Genomic DNA, 23,835 nt, shown 5'->3' on the forward strand with positions numbered 1-23,835 from the left:
TCCACTTCTTAAATATCTCTCAAGTTTAACCCCAAGTCTCCATCCCACTACATGAACTACTATTGTGTGGTAATCCTGATCATTTTATTTATTCTTATTTGTCTTGTGAACATTTAATCCATCTTCCATTCTGCTCCATAAATTATTGTCCTTCACCTTCTATTGGCTTATCTTTCTCCTTCCAGATAGCAACTACTTTTGAGGTTCTAGATACAGACAAGAATTAATGCCCCTCCTGAGTGACATCCAACCCATTGGAGGAAACAGAATTGTAAACTAATAATTATCATACCATATGTAAAATGTTCTCCTTGAAGTTGGAGTAATGTTAACATCTCAGAAAAGGAATGACGTGGGAATCTAAAGGAACAACCCAACATAAGTGGAAGTTGTTATCTTGAAGAAGTCAATCTATGTCTCACCTGGCATCTAGAGCCCCTACCTTTCCCTTTAGGAGGTGCATAAAACTAACTAAACTTCTTTCCACGGGTCTTTCATCTTGGGAGGGTCATTAAAATACTTTCCACAACCCCTAGGACATCAAGGAACATGCCTACCACTCTTTGTTTAGAGGTAAGTAGAGAGAAGAAATCTGAGGCCAAGAGGGGACAATTGATAGGCCTGAATTCAGAGAGCTTCTCAGGGGTTAATTCAAAAGGAAAACACAAACCTTTCAAGTCATAGCCCATAAAAATTTTGTGTTTGAGATATGAGCTCTTTCCTTGTCCCTCTTGCCCTTTTCCCTTCTCACAGAACACAAAAATGCAACCGCCCTAAGTATCTCAATTCTGTATTATCACCGTTTAACAGGAATTTTTTTTTTCTTGTTTAATTAACATGACACAGGTGTGGTAATTTTAAGTTCTACTTCGTATGTAATTTTCTATACTACTGTAATATTGGGGTGCTATTAAAGATATTCTATAAGACATTTTTAGGCTAATTTTTGTTGAGCTCAGCTTTTACTAGACTCATGATGCATCAAATTTTATTGTTACTTCTACTTTTTAAGTATCTTACACCACGAGAACCAGGTGCTATATGTCTGTTACTCAATTAAAAAGGGCTATATACCATCTACTAAAATTTAAAAGAACACTAAAAGGAAGAAGTGACTTGCTGAAATGTTCCTTTGTGTGTATTCCCCCCATTTCGCAGGCTGACTGATTATGGCCATTCTATCCAAATTGGCAGTTCAGGGAATTATTTTGGCTTTTTCCCTTTGTCCCAGCTGCAAAGAAGCACATGTGTTTTAATGAAGTTGTATCTTAAAGACCTGGTTATTTATTACTTGTATACAAGAAATGAAAGCAAATAAAGATACAATACTTGACTTTTAGTGATTCAGATATAAAAATAATTCTAGGCCTGATCTAGTAAGGTTTATAATAGGCAAGTTGATAAGAGTAATGAGGATTCATTGCATAGGCTTTACTTGACTTTATAAATTGGAACAAGCAATCATTGTACTTACCTGCCAGGTACACGCAGACTTCATATGAATAATGTAAAGCCACATTTATTATCTGTTTATTATCTGTGCAATTAGCTAAGTGAACACTTACGTAATTTTAAATACTATGGCTTCATTACATTAAGCAAATTCCTGTGAAATTGTAAGACTAAAACATAGCCACCTAAGGGAATACCTACACTTGCTACTTATTAAGAAAAAAAATTAAGATTTTTTTACTACCATCTTCATTTTACAGATGAGGAATCTAAAGCTCAGAAAGATTAATAGAAGGTTAAAAAGCTCATCAGAGTTACAGCAGAGATTCAAACACCATTCTTTTCACTCCTTAATATCTTCTTGATTTTCCTATAGCACAACATAGCCATACCCCTTAATATAATTATTTTATTTTTACTTCCAATTATTTCATAATTACCACTGCAATTGGGTTTTCAAGATAATATAATTTTTATAACAAAAAAGTCACAGAATTTGTCTAGTTCAGGCTGTTTCTTTTACAGATGAACAAATTATGACCAAAAAAGGCAAAGAAAATTTTCTAAAGACCAATAGATGTCTGGTGGCAAATGTGTCAGGTTTTGGGACCTAGATCTCCAACAGCATCTCAAAAAATTTATTAAGTAGCATTATTTAATTAATTCAAGTGGAATTATACATGAAATACAGAGATGGAAAATAAATTAAGATATAATGTGGCTAGTTACCTTTAAATTTGACCATTGTATGAGCACAAATAACAGAATTAAATCTGGCTTACTTTCCACATTATATATACTGAAGAGATCTTTTATATATAGGGTGTCTCAAAAAATGTATACACACACTTTGAATAATTATAAAGGCAGTATTTATTAAAATACATTTAATTTTCAAAATTGAGCTATCAGCTGTTAAAGTGTGTATACATTTTTTTGGGACACCCTGTATATTTACCATATTTGATGGTGGTGAGAAAGTTTGTTATTAGCTCAGAATTATTATCTTTCTATTTCCTTATACTGAAATCATTTCTCCATTGGTGTTTCCAAAGGGAATTCCTCAGTTAATTATATAGGTATTTATTTAGATAATTGATTCATGATATTAAGATTACCTTTGTTCATTAGATTTTGAAGGAGCACTACTGCAACAAATAAACAATTTTGTCATTTGTTATTTTTTTCCAGTGAGTGCTCATGAAAGAAATTAAAATGATACATCATCAGTGTATCTTCCTGTAAAGTCAGATGGAACAACTTTTGCAAATCAAATGGCATGTAGTTCTACATAACAGAGATTTGGCACAATTATGCGTCTCATCCTGGTTCTGTTAGCATAAATCACTTCTCCCCCAAAGACACATATGTTCAGGATACCTACTACGTGCATGGTAGGGGCACAGGAAATAAAACTAGAGACATGACTGTGTATTCTTCACCATGCGTATAAGGGGAAGGGAACATGAGACATAGATGCTGTTCAATATGGGGTAACTACATAGTTGCAATTTTTAAGTTTTTTTGAAAGAGAGGAAGGGAGGAGGAAAGAGAGAGAGAAACAACATCAATTGGCTGCCTCCTGCATGCCCCCTACTGGGGATGGAGCACTCAACCCCAGGCATGTGCCCTGATCTGGAATGGAACCCGGGACCTCTCAGTGCATGGATCACGCTCAGCCAATTGAGCCACACTGGCCAGGGCTATAGTTGCCATTTTAATCCCATAATGATATGCTCCTGCAAATGAAATTTCATTTGCCCTTAATCTACACCAGGTGAAAAAACACTTTATTTCAAACTACAGCAAGAACTATTTCCTTTCCACAGCTCTTCCTCAGAGGATGCCCCTCCCCCTAATAAGCATTTTTATACAAATCTTTGTGATGAGATAATAACATGCTGTTTCTAGTCTAGCAAGTTTCTGTAGAAATCAAGAAATAGTACAAATATTCATCATGTAAGTAGACTACTGTATTATGTTGACTATAAAGCCGACATTGATAATTTCCTGGAGGGTGTTACCTTGTGGAAATTAGGCTGTAGAGCTACATTCCCACTGGAGATCAGCGATTCTATTTCTATAGCACATGAAGAAGTGCTGCAGTGTCATGGTTCAATGCGCAGACTCTAGTCTCAGAGTGCCTGGGTCTGATTTCTAGCTCTGATACTTACTAGTTGTGTGACCTTGGACAAATTCTTTAGCTCTCTGCATTTAAATTTCCCCACAGTAAAATAGGTTAATTATAGTTTCCATCATGTAAAATTATTAAGAAAATTAAATGAGCTACTATTTCTATAGGACTTATAATAGGACCTGGGAGACAGAAAGTGCCAGGCAGAAGTGGATTTTAATTATGAGTCTACCATTTATTCACTGTGTGATCTAGGGAGTTTTCTAAAATATGTGAGTCTCAGTCTCCTCATCTAAAAATAGGACTGAGATTATACATCAAGCCCAGTTCATAATATACACCCACCCTATTCCATTTCCCCTTCTCCTCTAATTTTCATTTTACAATCTTACAACAAAATCAAATTATTCAAGTCTGTCTTAGGGAAAAGTCTCCTGCTTAATGAATGCTATATATATATGTATATATAATGGTGAAGAAAATATAGGTGATAATTATTTCCATTTCTTTGTCTTTGTTTTTTTTCTAATTATTCAACATTGGCAGGTACTGCTATTACAGGCACTTAAATTCCTTTTAAAACTAGGGAAATATGACTACAAATGGCATGAAATACAACAAAGTATTCTAAAATATTAGTATATGATTGGTTGATAGACATTGATTTAATCCCCAGTCCACATGTCAGGAAGTTTTCTAACAAATCCAACGGGGCAGTAATTTTATCCCTTGATGAAAATGTCTCTTGATATTCTCTCCTTTTATCTAAGTGTCAACTTGCTGTTCAGCAGCAACACGCAAACCACATCTGGCCTGTTAAGTTTGTATGCTCAGACCCTCCCGAGCGTGTGAAACCCTCTGCCATCGCAGGCCGCATGGCGAGGTGAACGGAACACCTGCCCCATTAGCTCGTCCCCTTGGAGGGACTCCGAGGGAACTGGGAGATGTCCAAAGGGGGAACAAGCCAGTGTCACAGGGAGATGCAGGGAACTGAGGATTCACCTCAGTGAAAAGTTGGCTGTCATGGTAAATCTAGAAGTTTCTGAATGTTGGGTATCATTCTATCTTATAGTCGTAGCTGAAAAATTATGCACATCTGCCCTCTGCTTTCCAAGGAATAAGGCGAGGTAAGATTCACCAGGGTAGTTGTTAAGAGCTGACCACTGTGGAATTCTGAGACGTCTCCTTTCTGCTTACAAACGACCTCTCTTTCAGTCTACCACTAGTTTCTTAAAACTAATTTAAATGTTTTTTTCTGGAATAGTCCCATTTTACACTTCTTTTCTAGATATTGTTTTTAACAGTGTCCCCTTTTACTCTCAAATATGTGTTGGTTTGGTGAAGGTGTCAGCACTGACACTATGCAAAATATACCTCAAAAAATAACAAACATTTGCAACAATCCATCTATTTTCCCTTCTCATTATTACACCTTTAGTTTTAGGTGACATCATTCCACACCAAAAATAATCCTGTAGCTTTTAAAATAAATCCCCTCCTTCCCCACTCACATGTTTCCAGTATACCTTCCATGGTTGCTGCCACATTGATAGAAGATCCATATAACCTCATATTTCCCCCTACATGTTAAACCATGTGGTGTAAGGTTAGAAGATAAACTTTTTATCATGGCATATATAATCCTTCATAATATGGCTCCTACCAACAATGTAGTAAATACTCAGTAAGTGCTAGCTTTTGTTATTACGATCCTGCAAAAACCAGCCATACCCTTTCCTCCAGCACGCCTTCCCTAGGTTTTCTGTGCTGCCTCTCTGTTTCTACACCCTCTATTATTTCCATACTATATTTTATTATACGTCTGTGTTTCTTATTGACCTGTGAAGACTGGATCTTATTTGCCTCTGTATTTCCAAGGTGCAATTTTCCATAGCGTGTCTGCAGCATTCAAGATTGCAGGCTGCCAGTTGGCGTGGCGTAGGAGGCGTGGCAAAGTTGGTGAACTCTGCCTTTTGTAGTTCCTATTTTTCTGCACGGTAGCATTCTCCCCAATCCAGGTGTCTGCACACCCATGATTCATGAACTCCAAGGTTCCCCTGTCTTTCTGTCACCCCACTTCTGAGTCTAGCCAGCCTGGCCGGAGCTCACCGGCTCACACTCGCTCCCTTTCTCTTCTTGGCTCCACCTGTCAAAGTTGCTCTTCCCACGGTTATGGGGAGAAATGCCCTTGCCTTTCTAAATCTGGGTTAATCCTCTACAAAAGCAGGATGTTGCACCTTTTTTGGCTTTATGGGATGGTGATAGCTGAATAGAATATCTAGATGACTGTTCCCTTGAGCCAAAGGAATGACTTTCAAATGCGGGAATTTCAGCAGAGGTAGTTGGGCACCGAAAGTGGTACTGACTGAATTCCGGACCTCTGCAGAGCGCTCACCACTGCCACCCTGTCCATTTAATTCTTTGGTAAGAATGCAAATTCAGTGGTTTTTTATTTATTTGTTTGTTATTTTTTAATCTTTATTGTTGAAAGTATTACAGATGTCCCATTTTTCGCCCAATTGACCCCCTCCACCCCACATGTGCCCCACCCCCAGGCCTTTCCCACACTATTGTCTGTGACCTTGGGTTATGCACATAAGCATATAAGTTCTTTGATTAGTCTCTCCCCGCCCACTCCCCCACCCCCACCTTCCCTCTGAGATCCCTCAGCCTGTTCCATGCTTCTATGTCTCAGTGTTTATTACATTGAATATTATATGCTAATTTCTAGATAATTTTTGTTGCAGTTATTACATGTTGACATATAGTTTCTTTTTCTTTTTATTCTCTATGTGGGAAGTTAAACTTTAATAGTCTATAGTTCTTTTCTGTAACCTACTTTAACTTCCACATGAATAAAAGAATATTAAACTTCGTCACTTTACACTAAATCACTCAGCTATGCTTTTAGCACCAAATTACTGTAAAATAAAATTGTGCAGCTTATAACATCAATTTAAAAATATATAAGAAAACCTTTTATATCTTGAATTTTTTAATAATTTCTCTTCACATTCCTTCCCTTTGATGCATATTTCTAGATCCCATCCTCCGGGCTTTGTAAAGAAAGGAAATCATTGTTCTCACTGTGCTAATGATGGCTAGATTTTTTTAGTTGTAATACATCAAACCAACATGCAGAACATTTGACCTGAATTTTCTCAACCTTGTCACTGATTTGGGCTGAGAACTCAGATTTCATATGCCCTGAAGTTTAAGGATGTCTCTCCCAAATCCATTTAGCAATCTACTCTTCAGAACATTTAACCCAGTGAAACAGGGAATTAAATAAGAATTGTCCACCTGCTTACCCTTACCCTGCTTGTTATAGACAAAGTACCTAACTCTTCTCATCTCTCTCTGAGCTTTTCTGTGGGCTGAGACCTCAGTCCTAGGGAGCGATCATAGTTAAGTTTGGTGAGGCTGGCCTAGGGAGACAGTTTCTTGTTCACACTACAGTACTTTCCTGTATCCGTGTGAGATAATGTGGCTTTCGCTCAGTGGTTTAACAAAGCTTCTTCAGTACATGTAACCCAATTATTCTCTTATAATATTCTGGTCAGATACACCATAAGTTCAGATTCTAAAGAACCAGGAAAAGTAAAACTAGGGGATCTAGTTTAATTAAAAATGGAAAATCCTCCTTAATAGGCTTGCTATTTTATCAACTTATGTTCCTTGTGGTTACAAATAGGATTTACAGTGGCTACTTTCGTATTAAAGTATGGATTTGTTAACTTGCTCTCTGTGTTATGGTCAAATAGCTTATGTAAAATTATAAAAGGCTTAATTTTAAATTGAACAGTGTTTTCTTAAAGACTAGAACTAAGAATAGCCCAAATTCCCAGTGGGCTGGAGAAAATGACCCCCCCAAAAAGCAAGAAATAAAATGAATTTTTCCAAAATCATCACCCCTGGTTCTTCTTATGCTTCATTAGTTTTCTCTATAGCACTTTGCACCATCCGATACACAATATATTTACTGGCTAATTTCTTTATTCCTGTCTCCCTCCACCTAAAATTAAAATCCAAGAAGGCAGGGAGTTTGTCTGTGTTACTCAATGATGTATCTCCAATCTTCAGAAGAGAGTTGGCTCATAGTGAGGCCTCAATAAGTAGTGATAAGTAAGTGATTAAATAAATATTACTAATGTTTTCATAATCTATAAAGGTTTGAAAACTAGTATACAACCAATTTTGAAAAATACGATGTAGATGCTTGAAAAGAAGTTGTGTTCTCTATAAGATGCTCATGATTCAATGCAGGGCATATTAATTGAACTTATAGCCCAAACAACATGGAATTAAAAATATGTAATTCAAATCCTCTATTCCCATGTATATTTACTACATAATCTCTCAAATGCTCAGAGCTACATAGAAGTCTTCTAAAATAATTTTGTTTCTACAAATTTTTTTAATTTTTTAAATTGTTATATTTCTAAGAGGTTGTTTTACATATTTTAAAGTTATTCTCTTTGTTATGTAAACATTCATGACAACTATTTTCATTGTAGTTGGTAACTTTGATCCAATATTTTTAGGGGGGAAAAAAGTTGCTTAATATTTTCTTTTTTGACTTTTACTGTCTAAATTTCATTCTGCCCTCAGTGCTTGGTTTCAGTTTGTGTTTATGTTGTAAAGCTTGTCCATCCATTAATTTTTTACATTTTTTAATGTGTTCCTTGCAAGCAACATGCATTTGGATTTTGTTTCTTAAACTATCAGAAATTCTTCATCTGTGAAAAGTAGAATTTATCCCATTTATATTTATTCTCATCACTGTTTTGCATGGTCTTAATTTTGCTTTAGTATTTTATTCTTTATTTTGGTTGCAACTCCTAATAGTTATCTTTATTATCTTAGTTTTTATTATATGGACTCTATGGGTTTACTTTTAGTTTTCCAGTGAGTACAATTATTTCTAAATCTGTGAAAATAAATACACATATATATTCACACCATGTTTCTAATTCTAAGAGTAAATTCATTAATTTGCTCAATTTTATTGAGCACCTACTATGTGCTAGGAATTGTTCTAGACAATCAGGATACATTAGTAACCAAAACACAAAAATCATGGAACTTGCATTTTAAAAGTAGCTTGCTTGTAAAAAAATTAAAAACAATTGTTAATTCATTGGTAAAGTCAAAAATTAAACAAATTATTTTTTGCTTTGCTAATTCAATATAAAGAATTTTAAATACTTTGCCCTTACTTTTATTTGCTGCTCTTCCAAATAAAGGCCATATTAATATAATATACATGTTTAGACCTGAAAGTTTACATTAATTTTTATTTATAGTTTATACAGCTTCTATTACAGTATTATTTTACATTTTATTTATGTTTATATGTCTATTTGTTTATTCACTTATGTTAATCTATCAAAAGCTACAATTACTTAGGATATTAACTATTTTTAACAATTTTACATCGCACCCATCTTTTAGTGGTACAATTTTCCCATTTTTAAATTCTGAGTATTAATTCACCATTGAGTTAGCTGGAATGCATTTTTAAATAATTTTTACAAAACGGACATAATTTTCTGAGTCAAGCATATGTGAATTGTTATTCCATTGTTTCCATTATTTTCATGTGTGAATAAATATTTATTCAGGAGAAAATTTTTAAGTCATGAGTTGATATCCTTTCTTGAAAACTCTATAGCACCTTTTCTATTGTCTCCCATGTATATCATGTCTCAAAGTAGTCAGTTGTTAGTCAGACTCTCATTTCTTTGTCAGCAACATTTTTTTAACCTGAGAGTAGGATCTATTAATTGTTATTGTCAAAAATTTTGGCATAGTTGGTTTCTATATATTTGTATCTTTTCATACTTGTCATTGGAATACTAAGTTATTTTGTTTTGTTTTGTTTTTAAACTCAGGAAAGTATCATCCCTGTACTTGATCATTTGTACTTGATAATTGCCTTCTTTGCAGTTGCCCTGATGATGTCCTCCTCTGGAATATGCATCTGTAACTCTAAGTTTGCATAACCATTTTCTCAGTCTCTAATTTCTGTTTGTTTTTTATATCTTTGTCCTTTTATTCTCTATTATAGGGAACTTCTTAAGTTTTTCTTCCTTCTTACAGATTCCATTTTCAATTTAGGCTTTTATCCTTATGACTTTCTAATCGAATTTCATATACAATAGATTTTTGTACCCTACAGGAAGAATGCAAAATAATATTATCTGTATTTGTTTTTCAATTCTTGTAGTAATATTTATAGCTAAGACCTCATTCTCATTTATAAAGATAACCCCCTCTCCCCTCTCTCTCTCTGTCTCTCAATTTTCTTATTCTCAAATGAAATGTCATCTACACTGACTACTCAGTAGGGTGGTTGGAACGTTTTAACTTTGATTATCTGAAAGCTGGTTAGATACCTATTTCACACCTATAGCTAAAAGGCAGAATGGTGTGCCACCTACATATGAAAGCTTACATATTTGTATCTAGCATGTTTGTATTGTACTGATGTTCTCTTGGCCCCTTGTATCTAGAACTTATTCAAGAGAGGGCCCTGATGATGGGGGTTAAACCACTGGATTCAGCCATGGCTGATACCAATTACTTTTTAGTTATTTCATTATATGACCCAATAAATTCATTTTATTGTTGTTGCTCTTTTAGCTTTATTTCCCTTGAATTTTTCACCTTTTATAAATTAAAAGAATCTTTACTAATACAATTATTATTTTGTTATGTGCTTTAGCATGTTGGAGAGTCCAAAAAACTGTAGATGCTAACAACTGGGTCAAGGACAGTGTACATCTACAAGTTACCCAGTCTTAGATCTAAGAAGGGGACTTTGCCAAAGGAAAGTTGACTAAGTAGGACTAAGAACAAATCAAAACTCATAATTTCACAAATTCCAGCTCTGGATATTATGGTCAAGGAAAAAAACAAAACATCTAAAATAAAAAATATTTTTCTAATTAAAAAAATTATCCAGCAAGAAAGAGGGATCGCCATACTCAAAGAGAAGCCAATCTCTGAAAATTATACAGAAAGCAGAATATAATTTTAGAAATTTGACACTTTTCCTAGAGTGTATAATACATTACCTCTGAAACAGAGGTATAAATCAACTTGGAGAAAGTAGATTGAAATAAAAGACATCAGGCTGATATTAAAAAATGGGTGGTGAGATAAGGCAAGATATCAAGAAAATTAAATTGTAACAGCAGATTTTAAATCCACAATGATTGATGTTAGTAAAGAGTAGAATCAATACAGTAGAAAACTGATTCATTGATGTGGAGGTCATTCTTTAAAAGCTCACTCATAATATTTGAAAAAAATGAAAATAGAATTGAAGTCAGCTGGAAGAAAATGATAGATATGATATTAAAATATGGAAAACTAACTTTAGAATAATAGTCTTCTTAAAAAGATATAAAAATTGGAATAAAAGCATCATAAAATGTATTATGGAAGAATTTCCTAAAGTCTAAAAAATGGCCAGAGTATCTAAATTAAAAGAGCTTTCCTTATGATAAGCAAAGACCAAAAAGAGAACCCTCATTTAGAAAAATCCTGAGGCATTTTTTGAATTACAAAGGATGAGAGATGCATACTCTCGTTACCCAGCTCCCCAATCCCCGAAAAAGTTCATAAAGAAAACAACAAAACCAACAAGCACCAGGGCACTTAGAGGGAACAAAAGGAGCAAAGGCCACGCTGGCCCAGCCCTCTCTGAGTCAGTTCCAGAAGAGGAGAGAGCGGCTTCCACAGAGTTTTAGGTGAACACGTTGTGACCCAAGGATATGACAGGCAACAAAATCCCTGTTCTCGGATATTCAAAGACTCAGAACATATACCGCACCTGTATTTATCTTGAAACAAAAGTAAGGATTCAAGCACAGGGTACAAGTAAGAGGATCTATGATTCTTCCATACTGTCTTTGCCCCATCTCAGGAATTCAGTGGGTTGCAGCTCTTCATGGGAATTCTGCAACCCAGGGAAGACCCTGGGCTCTACCTTTTTCCTCAGCTGTTTCTCTTCTGCTTCCACACACCCATCCAGCTCCAGTAGTTTCCAAAATGTGTCTTTGTGCTACATCTTCCATTTTACAACTGAGATAGCCGATCTTAACTTGTCTGATGGCTGTTTAAAGTAGCAGGTGCTGTGCTAGGCCAACACTTGCGAACAATGATACAGCACGGCTTCAAGAGTTGTACACTGCTTTGAACACTGTGTAATCTTTCTTCTCCTTCACTTCACTCCTGGAAAAGCAGAGGTGATATTCTATTATAATCATTTTGATTGCTAGGAAATTTGAACATAATTCTCTGTATCTTTTTTAAAGTCTTATTTCGTAAACTAAGTCACCATTTTTCTCTCTTTCTAACATGAACTGATTTTTTTTCTCTATTTTATATTTTAATTTTTGTTTTCTTTTTCAGTTTTCAAGTTTTCTTTAGTACACTGCTTTTCTCATAAAAGAAATATATAATTCAAATTTTAAAAAGCAGTCTGCACGCAGTACAGAGATGGATGCCCAACCAGGTGTTGACCTTGGACTCCTGAGCCAGGACTCTTAGATAGTTTTCTACTCATTGTTCTGGCATGCACTTATTTACCAATACAGAAAAAAAAAGTTTTAACACACTCCTGGTAGTTAACATACATAAAAGAACAAAAGCAGCACAGTCCTTGTCCTAGAGGATCATACAGTCTTTTGGGGAAACAGATAGTAAACCAATCCACTCACTTACCTATCCTTGTCAACTTGGGTGTGTGCTAACAGAGCACAGCAGTTCTGTTCTGTAAAGTAGGCCTCAATCTAGTTTCTCATGGCAGCCGAGAATACTGGTTTTGAGCACAGACTTTGGAGTCAGAGAGAGCATCTGAGTTCAAACCCAGACTCTACTAATTACCAGCGGTGTGTTGGTGGTAATAACACTGGTCAAGATGGAATGAGTGAACATCTGTAACTTTGCTTAGGCTGTCTGGTATACCATAAATAAAATTTGGTGTTAAATAAGTAAAATCTACCTTGATTAACTTTATGATCAGCTCCAGTCCCCCAAGATGTTTACCATAGTTTAAACTCCCAGCTTTGATTTCAAGCCTTTGATTCCTCTATGTCGTTTTACTTATTTGAGGGAAAATTCAGAGAGGCTATCTTGGGGTTGTTCAATCACATACCATTTTTAATACCAAATCTTGCAAAGCTGAATAGAATATCTAAACAGGCCCAAGTCACCGGTGTATTTAAATGTTAATTTGCAGACATTTCTCATATCCAAAAAAAAGTCTGCCCTTTGCCTCCTGCTTTGATAACCCTTTGCCTCAAAGAAGAGGAGATAATATTTAAATTCCTTCTTTCAAATATGTCTGTCTTTCCAGATATAGAGCTCACAGAATGACTTAATGTGGCTTTTCAGGTTTGTGGGTGGGCAGCCTGGAGACTTAGTCACTATGGCAATCACAGGTTTAAATAAACAGTGTCAGCAAAATAAGTAAGCTGATGCCACGAAGCAAGACTTCTAAACAAAAGCTCAGAAGAATTTTACCTGACATTACATTAGCTAGATCCCTATTGCAGGCCTTTTCTTTCTTGAAATCGCTTTAAGATCTCTCTCTGTAACCCTTTTACTATCCCAACTTCTTTTTAAACTTTCCTAACATGTTTACTGACAGTCATATTCAGCTGGTGATACTGCAGGTTCTCACTGATAACAGTATATGTAATTCCTTACTCTTAGGAAAAAAGACCACAGAATAATTGTTACAGATAGAGATAAACATTCCAGGAGTTCTTCTGATGTCCTTTTTACAAAGTACCCTACGAAAGTGACAATTGCCCGTAGTACACAGAGTGAACACATGTGAATACATTTATACCTCAAGTTATTGAGGTATTGCCTCATTTTTCAGGGAACACTTTCACAGATGTCAAAATATGCATTCAAAATTCACACCAGTAGTAAGTGGCAGAACTCACCTTAGGACCCAAATTTTCTGACTTTATTGGGCCCAAATTCTCTGACACTTCCATCATCACAGGAAAAGGGAAAAAGCCGACTTGCTACACTTGTGTTTAATTTTGGTCTTTTATCTCTAAGAATAAATTACTAATAACTGAAAGTGAACCATTTTCTTCCCTAACAAAATAAATGTGGTTTTCATTAAGTTTCAGTTTGGTTTTATTCAAATAATAAGCAAAGAAAAAAAGGGTAGTCACGGTCTCAGTAAAGCTATTTTTAGTATTTTTATTTTAACAATGTTTCTCAGGCATATCTTTAGACACTTGAAGAAAGTATTGATTTGAGAACAGATAATCAAGAGAGAATCCTCCTGCTTAATTTGTGAAAAGTTTTAAAAGGACAAATATTATTCACTACATTTGCTCCACTGTGATCATCATCGACTAAGACAACATTTTAGTTTGGGGAAAACAGTAATTAAGCATCCGGTTTCTCTACTACAAACACTAGGTTTCCTCATTGTCCAAAGTAGTTATAAATGCTCACTAAAGTGGAAATACAATGCAGGACATTTAAATAATAATGTTATCAGGAACAATTACTGAAGAAAATGCACTTTAATGCTAAGTAAAACTACAAGAACTGAAATTTTTAAAAGTATAGGTAAAATAATAGAAAAAAAGAAGATGATTAAAATTGATGATTACTGCAAAACAGTTGTGGTTTAGGGAATTTTAAAAGGGGAAGTCATAGATGTGTATGTAAAACAGGTATATTGAGTCTTTTAAAAGGCAAATTTAGAGTGTTGTTGATTTCTGACCAGATACTAGGACGAGAGGTGACAGAGAGACCCCCATTAAAATGCTTGGTGAGCACTCCAGAGGCCGCCTCTGAGTTAATCGGTGATTTTTCACGGACGACATCTAATCTATGAGTATAAATTACTTTGCACTCGTATTATTCCTTAATTGAAGTGCACCGATGTGAAATTGCCATAGATGTCTCAGGAATGATTCTAGCCTCAATTAACTTGGGTAGAATTGAAGCCCTTTTTCCACTGAACTGGGACTATTGTCTGACATCTTGTATTTATTTAAATTGTTGCTAGAAAATTAGAGGGAGTCTGTGTGTGACTAGGTGTTTTATAAGGATATTCTGGAGCCAAAAAGCATCTACACAATCTATTTCAATTTTAATCTATACCCTCTGATGCAGCTGTTTTGCGTAACAGATGTGCCGCCAGCAGTAGCTTAATCTCCCCAGATTCCATTTAGGAAGAGTAGATTAATAGCACTCATTTTTTTTCAAAGTGGCATTTAGAGTCCCTGTGATTTTTAATTCAAAAGGCAACCACCTTTATTATGTTTTTAAACTAATTCTCTTACATAGCTGCTGTTGTTTAATATATGAAACATGACTTAAGCTTTCTGTCTAGAATGTGGGGAGGTCAACATGAATAAGCCCAATAGTAAGCGTTTCATTCCACCAATTCTAAAAACATTTGAAAGCACATATTGCCAATAGCTGCTGAATATTAATAGGTAACTGATTTTCAAATGTAGTCTCTGTGTTTTTTTCATAACTAGTCATCATTTGGAAAAAATATTATTGGTTTATTAGTTTCTACCTGGAATTAAAAGCCATGAAGAAAATAAATCTGGTCTCTAATCACAGTGATTGAATATATATATATAGATATATTAACTCTACAAAGACTAAAAGCAATGGCAAAATTGCTGACCATTATCCATGTTATGAGTGAATAATAATAACATCAAGTAGTATACCTCTAGGTGTCTTCTAAAAGTAAGTTTTATAATTTCTCTATATTAATAAGTTGATTAGTTTATGTTTTGATTCAAAGATTCTGCCCAATTACTTTTTACATACAAGCAGCTCTGAATGTTTTCTCCAAGTCTCCTATTACATGAAAATGTTAAAATGTTACCTAATATGGAACCTGACTGGCATTACTTAGAGACTAACATTCTCTGTCCTTGACAGAATTATACCCATTTTTAAGTTCAAATCAATGTATATTTATTGAGTGCCTCTTATGTGGCAAGCCCTAGGAATACACAGTAAGTGACTCTTATACTTTAATAGTCATTCATCAAATTATTTAGCTAGTCCCAAGACAAGTATTTTAAGAATGAGAACAGTGGTGCTGGCCCCTGGAGAGTACTGGATTCCTGCTGAGGCAAAAAGAAAACAGACAGATCTAAAAGAAATGCAGAAATGGCAAAATTCCTACCATACTCTTATCTATTTTGCAAGTCAAGTTTAATGAAATGAAATCATTAACCTTTCAGCATATTGGTTGCTCTGTATATAATCTTATCTCAAAAATCCAACTAGTTATTATTGCAAAACCACCTTTCTACACACAGACAAAATTTTGTGGTAAGAATAGGCAAGGCTATTCTTCCTAAGAAAAAAATCACTGGGATGAAAACAGTTCCATTGTCAATAAGGCCATTTTCTGGATTATAGAGGAGTTACACTTGTGAATGAATGGGTGTTGAAGTCCTTTGCAGTGAGGGAGAAAATAGCTCTTGATAATCAGCAAATGCCCACACTGATGGATCAGTAGGAACCAAAAGGCAGCACAGTCAGTCTTCCGTAGGACATTGACTCTTACATTGAGCTATTCCAACTTAAATGCCCATTCATCTTTAACCTTGTTCTGTTATGAGCCATGCAGGGATTCAGAATAGACTAATTCTTAAGAACCAATAGCATAAGAGCCTATTTAATTGTGCTATTTTCAAATCTGAAGACTGATACATCTTAAACATTCTCTAAATTACTATAAATCAATCATATGTTAAGGAAGCTTGCATATGCCTTCTAACAATGACAGCAACACTTATGAGTTATCTTTTTTTTTTTTTTGGTAATCAGTTAGAGACCAACATCAAAGGTAATTTTCTAGTCCTGACAGAACTATGTCCATTTTCAGTTCAAGTACATGTACATTTATTGCATGTCTATTATATGTCAAGCTCTAGGGCTACACATCACCTGGAAACTGTACAAATAATCCCTTCAGTGAGCCGCTTCTGAACATTGGTTCTCCATCTGTAACTGTCAGAGGTATGTTTCATGCCTTGGAGAGAAAAACCCACCTCCATTTCTCTTTTAAGAGTCTGTCTCTCAAAACCCTTAAGGTGGGCCTTGTGACAGGTCCTTCCTGTCTTGGCTCTCTCTTACAACTCTACCTCTTATTCAGACTTCTCATTGGAATGATTTTATCAGTGCAGCCAAGAAGTCTCTCCAATCCTTAACTTTACTTACAGCTATCTATGGCCCCTCGGTAGTGGGCAGCTGTCAGCTAAACCAACTTGCATTCATCATTCACTAATCAAGCAGCCCAGCTAGGAGAGGAGATAGAGAACCTAAACCAACAGTTCATTACAGCTATCTCAGGAAGCCACTAACAGCCATCTCAGCTGGAAACCTCCCTGGCTGTGAAAGACTAGACATTTCAGGCTTCACAGTGATGGCCCCTGCTCCACTTCACCCTAATCTCTTATGTCATCTGAATAAAGACTGAAAATGTCTGTAAATCTCCCTGAAAATTTGCAGGTGTGTGATGTATGCAAATTGCAGATTCGTGGGGAAAAAGTAATAATCCATAAGACATGTTTTTCAGCTGTGACTGTACACAAGAAATAAGCAGACCAGGTCTGACTAATTCACTCGTACTGGGTGCGTTAGCGAGTGATGTGGCGCACTGCACAATCAGTTCAGCTTGGAATCATGGGCACCAGACTTCTAGCTACACCTTCAGATTTGCAAGTGGAGCTCAGCTTGATCATTAGCAAGTCAGGGGATATGCAAGAAGGACAGTAGAGCCAAGACCCCATTTTGGTTTAAGAAAATGATACTTAAATTTCTTTATACATTATTTTATTCTATAAATTTGTACATATGGTGTACTATGCTGAAAGCAGGGGATACAAAGGTGAATTCTTTTTGTCTTCCCTCAAGCTCCTATAAATGTTGATAGTCTAATAGGAAAAAGAGTCATTCATGCACATAATAACCATTTATAAACATTATATACAATCAAAATGTATAGTCACCGTTTTGGCAAATCATTATTGAGTACTTGCTATTTGATAGGAAGTATTCTAAGGATGAATTGCATAATAAAGAACCCTAATATAAAGTTTGTATGTCAGCTTATAGTATGGGAGATTAAAATAAAAATGGACACTATAAGCCAGTTTACGATCTTTATATTAGAGTTCTTTCTGTCACTTCCACACAATCGCTGTCCCAGCCTAGCTCCTTTGAGCCCTACTCTGTGGCTTCACAAGTCCAGGAAACTTGTGATGGCCCTTCATACAATGAAAAGCTTCAGATGAGAGTTGCAAGGAACACTAAAGAGAGTCTTATAATTACATTAGCATCCATATATATGTCTCTTAATGATACAGCTTAGACTCTCGGTAAAATCATGTACACCAAAGTCCTATTTTAAGAAGTGAAAACATACCTGTTGTAGATATTGCCTTTCCCCACCTTCTACATATGTCACTGCTCCATGTACAGACAGCAAGAAGCTGAGAACTGCATTTCTTTTATAATGTGATAGTCCCAGTTCATGTGTTGCTTAGATCCCTGCTTCTCTCTCTAAACTCCGTTTCTGTCATATGGTCCAATAAATATGCCTTTGAACTGAGCTGTAAGATTTGTTCTGAATATAATTAAGAGAGGTTTGCCCCCTTCTTGGAACCACATAACCTAGACAGAAGATATAAAGAATTGAACAGAAAGGTCCAATGCCCATCCCTTTAAGTTTCATGACTGGGAACATGATCCTTTCTTGAAATTAAACGACAGATCTGTCCCCAGGAGCTTTACCTAACAGTCAGCTTTCTTGGAGAGGAGTGATCACATCGAGTGATGGCAGCTCGCATTTCCTTTAAATTTAACGTAGAATTGAATGAGTACTTTATCCACTCACCCCCTTTATGAAAAGTGAGTCCTATTCTACTTAAATGAAGGCTGAAGAAACCACAAGTCATTAGCCTAGAAATCCTTTTGATGGAGCACGGATTTTCTGTTGAGTTATGTTTAAAACCAGAGGAGTTTTCTCTCCCTTTCCTCTTTTGCTTAGTTATTTCCCTCTCTCTGATTGTGCCTTTGTATTATAAGGAGGCTGCTGTGTCTCATTGTCACAAATGGATCATACATTTGTTCCAGTGTGTGACCTATGGAAGGGAGAAGATTATATTATCAAGAGAGAGAAAGAGGTTCTGTCGGCTGGATGATTTGTTAAGGGAGAAAAACGTTAAGTGTTCAGAAGAGAGATGCTTAGAAGCCCAGGAAAAGTCATCTTTTAGGTTGCGACGGCAGACGAATATTTTGCTTAAAAGAAGATCATGCGTAAAGGCACACTTCATTATCGAAATAGTAAGAGCAGACTTTTTTTCAAGACAAAAGGTTTTAAGTCTGACTCTGCTGTGGACTCACTAGTTAACCTAGTTAACCTCAAACTGTTACCTAGTATTCAGGTTATTTAATAGACTGAATGAAACATGGTAGGGCCCTAGTTGGTTTTGCTCAGTGGTTAGAGCATCAGCCTGCGGACTGAAGGGTCCTGGGTTCGGTTCCGGCCAAGGACATGTACCTCTGTTGTGGGTTCGATCCTGTGGCCCTGCTTGGAAAAAAATATCCTCTGGTGAGGATTAAAAATAAAAAGAAAAGAAACGTGGTACGCAAAACGCTTAACCAAATGCCTAGCATAGTGTAAGGTTCTTAACAATTTCTAGGTATATTACATAGTACTAATCACTATTATTAACTGCTGTATAACAAAATAGGCATTACTAAAATCATGTAATAGTTCATATTCTGGAAAGACCAAGTGTGTATATATATGTAATATATATATATAATATATTTATATTCAAATTTCCTTTTTATTTGAATTTTATTTATTTGGTTTGAATTAAGGGTTGTATTTGTTTCAGGGAAAAGGGTTGTAGAATTAAAAATGGTCGCTTGAGGAGGGGAATCTGATGAAGAGAAACTTTAAGATGACAAAGGAAACGCAAGTCGAAGGACACTGGCATAGCTGAAGCCTGGAGAGAGACTCCGGAAAGGGAAGGAGTGGAAGTCTGCCCTGGCCGAATCCAAGAGGCCGAGGAAAGGGAGGGGGAAGGCGGTCATGTGAGTGAGCAGATGGTGCTGGGCCCCAAAACCGAGTTTGAGAAGTTAACATTCTTTACTTCTGATCATAAATAATTTAAGAGGAACTATGGCCCGGCTCAGGGAAAATGGCAGCTCTGGCCTAGGATATATAGATAATCAAATATTGATCGCCCTTCTACCCTCGGAGCCACACTTGTTCCTAAGAACGAGGTTTCTCGGACAGAGTCTGACACACTGCTTTTAGTAAGGAAAGGTTTTTGTTTTGTGTTGTTTTGTTTTGTTCTACCATTGGGTACAGTATGGCTATATCAGCTCAGATTAGCGGGATATCAAGGTGTGCTTTATTGCCAAACTTGTCCCTATAACTGGGGCTGCCCATTTTTATGAGGCATCCCACAGCATGTGCTTTGGTGGAATGAATTCTCCATTTTCAATGATAGCAATACCAACCAACTACAACTTTAAAAAACAGAAGGAAACTATTTACAAAATAGGAAAATGCTATTTTATAACTAAAATAGTCAAAGAAATGGCCATTAAGAAATGAAAACTTTTCAAATAATTTTTAACATTGAACTAATTTGCAGTGTATAATTTATTAGTAGTATTTTTTTTTCTTTGTAAGAATGGTGGGATGGTCATCTCAACATCTAGGGAGAGTCTAAACCTATTTATACACAAACAATGCTGAACAATTCTTGGAAACAGTGGACCTCTTGGGCCAGCTGCCTTTCCCTCATAAGGCATCTTTGTGTAAGTTAGAAAAAGGCATCCCCGCACCCCCGTAGGCCAACTCCCTTGTGCCATGACAATTCTTCATGAGGTGGCCATCTTCATGGGCAACCCTGTGGCATTTGGGTAAAGCTGTTCAAGTGCAATATACCAGTAAGTCTTCCTCTTTGATAAGGTCAAACAATTCTTAGCATGCTGCATAATATTTTTTTGGCATGGACAACAGGTGAAAAACCTAAAGAACAAATTGTTTTCTGTAGAATTTATAACGTTGTTCTTATTATAATTAACATTATTCAAATAAATTGCAAATTAAACTACTACAACTTGGCTCTGATCAACAAATATCCATCCACATTATGTACTTATCCATTTACATGAGTTGGAGAATAGTACCATACAACGTAGACAAAAAGGAATCAGATAATTTTGCCTGAAGAGTAAAGATTTGCCTTGAATATCTTGCCAGAAGAATCTGCCAGATGTTTTCCATCTTCTCTGAGCACAGAACAAAAAGAAAAGAAAAAAGCATGGTTTACATTACATAGATATTTCAGCTTTGAAAAGAGTATCTTTGCAAAGAGAGTAATAACATTAGTTTACAGGAACTCTTTTTCCCGAGGTAGATAGAACCTTAAAAGTAAAATTAAGGATTTTATTGTCCAACATTTTAAAATTCAGTTTTTCCTTTCCATTGGAAAACAGGATAATTTGTAGATAAAAATCAGCAATTTTAACTTCAAGAAAAATTAATAAAAGTATATAGTATAGGCCTCACACATTCACTTTTGTTGTGGGAGAACTGATTTTTTTATGGGAACGTACCCCTGCTTGTCTAGAACCGTTAAAGTTGGAGAAAAGGTCAACAGAAGTAGATATTTTTATATTCCAATCTTTTGCCATTTTAGTCCTATAACACAAAACACTATTACATAGAAACAATTGATTAGTAAAGCAAAAAAAAAAAAAAAAAAGTGGGAACATATACAATATATGTACAATGTAGTCCATTGTTTGAGTAAAGAAATCCACAACCGGCTTCTTACCCTTTATAAGCATTGGGCTTGGAGACAGGGAAACGGGGGTCGGACCAGCAGTGTGACATCAGGCGGTTTATATGCACTCTCATCTCAGTTTTCTCATCTGTAAAATTGTGATTGCACTAGCTACCAAAGTTCTTCCCAGCTCTAATTTTTTTTTTTTTAAGAATCCCTTACATTCTTAAAGACATGAGTTCTCAAATTTTAGTGTACATCAAAATCACCTGCGAACATGCAAAAAGTGCAGATTCCACCCCAAGAGATTTCTAGGCCCCTCTCCCAGACATTCTGATTCAGCAGGTAGAGTCCAAAAGCTCTTTTTTACACACTTTCTTCTTGGTGAGAGTACAGGAAGGCCAAGGAACACATTCAAGAACCATTCTAGTGAAGCCTAACTTTCTGAAAAACAGGGGGCTTGGCTTATTAAGCTTTGTAAATTGAGTAACTAGCAGAGTTCTGGGCAAAGAGTAGGTGCCCAACAAATGCCGACTTAATGAACTATTTTAATTAAAACATTTATATTTGTGGTATTAATTGATTTCATGATTATCTGGTTCTCTAAGAGAAAGGAGGGACATTTCTAACAGAGGGAAGATAGGCTCTAAACAGGTAATTACGAACTGATGTAAAGTGCTTTGTAAGTTGGCAAACTGAAATAAAAAATCATGCCTTCTCTTCAATATAGCTCCCCTCCAACCCTCAGTGTAAAAGAAAAGAAACTGAATTCTGCACGTGTATGCCTTTTATTCAGTGGCGTAATAACAGGATGCTCTTTTTACTCTAAAAAGGACTAACTCTTTACATTAAATACTAGAAAATCAAGCTGTCACTTCAACCCAGGGCAGCTGTCTCTTGCACCACCTCTGCCAAATGCCACCCTTCCTCTCTGGGGTTTGATTCTGCTGCTGGATCTGGGGGGAATGCCTCACTGCACAGCTTGTGACATCAGTCTCTGTGCCTTCGAGTCTCAGTGTCTCTCTCACTTCACTTCATGTATATTCATACAGAGATTCGTTTCACTTTTTTCTTGAATAGCTAATCACTTGGCAGCCAACATCCTACTGTGGCATTGCAGGTCAAATTAGCTGAAAAGGACAGTGACTTCAAGCTGGAAAATATAATGCTTAGTGAAAACTGCACCCAGGACAGGACCTCAGACTTGTCACCCAGACATGAAAGATTTATCTTCAATTACAATTCCAAGTTTAATGTGAGGGCACCCTGGGGGGAGGGGGAGATTCAGATCACTGCTTCTTCTAAATTGACCTTGTACTTGTTTCAGTATTTCCTCCGCTGTTGGACAGCATTCCATGACCCTCTGAGCTGAAGATCCATATTAGCGACTGCAGGAATTGCTGGGCCAGGAAAACTTCTGAACAATTCCTCTAGCTGAAGGCCAAGTTACATGAATAATTTCCTCCTTGGTGAGCCTTCAGTGGTTAACACAGCAATAGATTTGGGGCTTCAGGCAGCACTTCCTGTGGATTGCAGGGACCAATCTTGCCATGTTACATGGGCTTGAGTAGAACACAAAGGCAAATTAATTATTCCAATTTTCATTATTAGGTGGATTTACTGTTCACATCTAATTAAGACCTATCATATATCCCTTTCGCATTAGTAAATAAGATGACCCGAGGCTAACTGCTGATGCTGCTACATTGGAAGCTGGAATTAGTGCTTTGCCTCAGGACATTCCGGCTCCCTGTTCTAACGCCTTTCTGCGCACTAGCAGCTGCTCCGTAATGCATACCATATGGCCCTAATTTAGGGTCCACAAGCTTGTCTTTTAAGAACCACTAATTGAAACTTCCCAGGAAAAGTTGGGTTTTTAAAGAATATCTTTCTGATTTAAAATTTGAGGGAGTGAGAAGTTTGGATTATCCTTCCAGTTTTATTGGAGATCTGTTTATTGGGAAGTAGCTTAGTGCAGTTTTCTTCATATTGTAGTTCTCACGACTTCTAACCTGAGACTTTTCTCAGTCGACATATGTTTCTAGATTATTTGTTTAGAACATTTACACCACTCTTGTTTTTGCCTTTGCATTTAACTATTACGCCCATAAAAGTGGATAATTATATTAGATAAAACTAAACCTAGTACCTTTAGTAGGTCCATCTTGTGGTTAGTTTCTCCTTAGTAATTGTGTCTACATAATGTATGAATGGTGCCAGATTTTTCTGGTATTTGTAAACATAAAATAGTCCAACTATATCTGTATTTAGGCTGTGCATGAAAAGAAATTATTAACGAATTCTCTCTTGATATATGTGTGTATACACACACGCACACACACACACACACACATATATATATATTCCAGGAAAAATGGTTATATATATATATATATAACCATTTTTCTT

The 23,835-nt window shown here is 36.0% G+C and overlaps 1 protein-coding gene across 9 annotated transcripts in view; it reads left to right on the top strand.

Annotated features, from left to right (window-relative positions):
- NLGN1 (neuroligin 1) overlaps nucleotides 1-23,835 on the top strand; it is a 710,817-nt gene that overhangs the window by 669,357 nt on the left and 17,625 nt on the right. The window lies entirely within an intron of this gene.

Source organism: Miniopterus schreibersii (assembly GCF_964146895.1).
Source record: "Miniopterus schreibersii genome assembly, chromosome: 5".
NCBI lineage: Eukaryota > Metazoa > Chordata > Mammalia > Chiroptera > Miniopteridae > Miniopterus > Miniopterus schreibersii.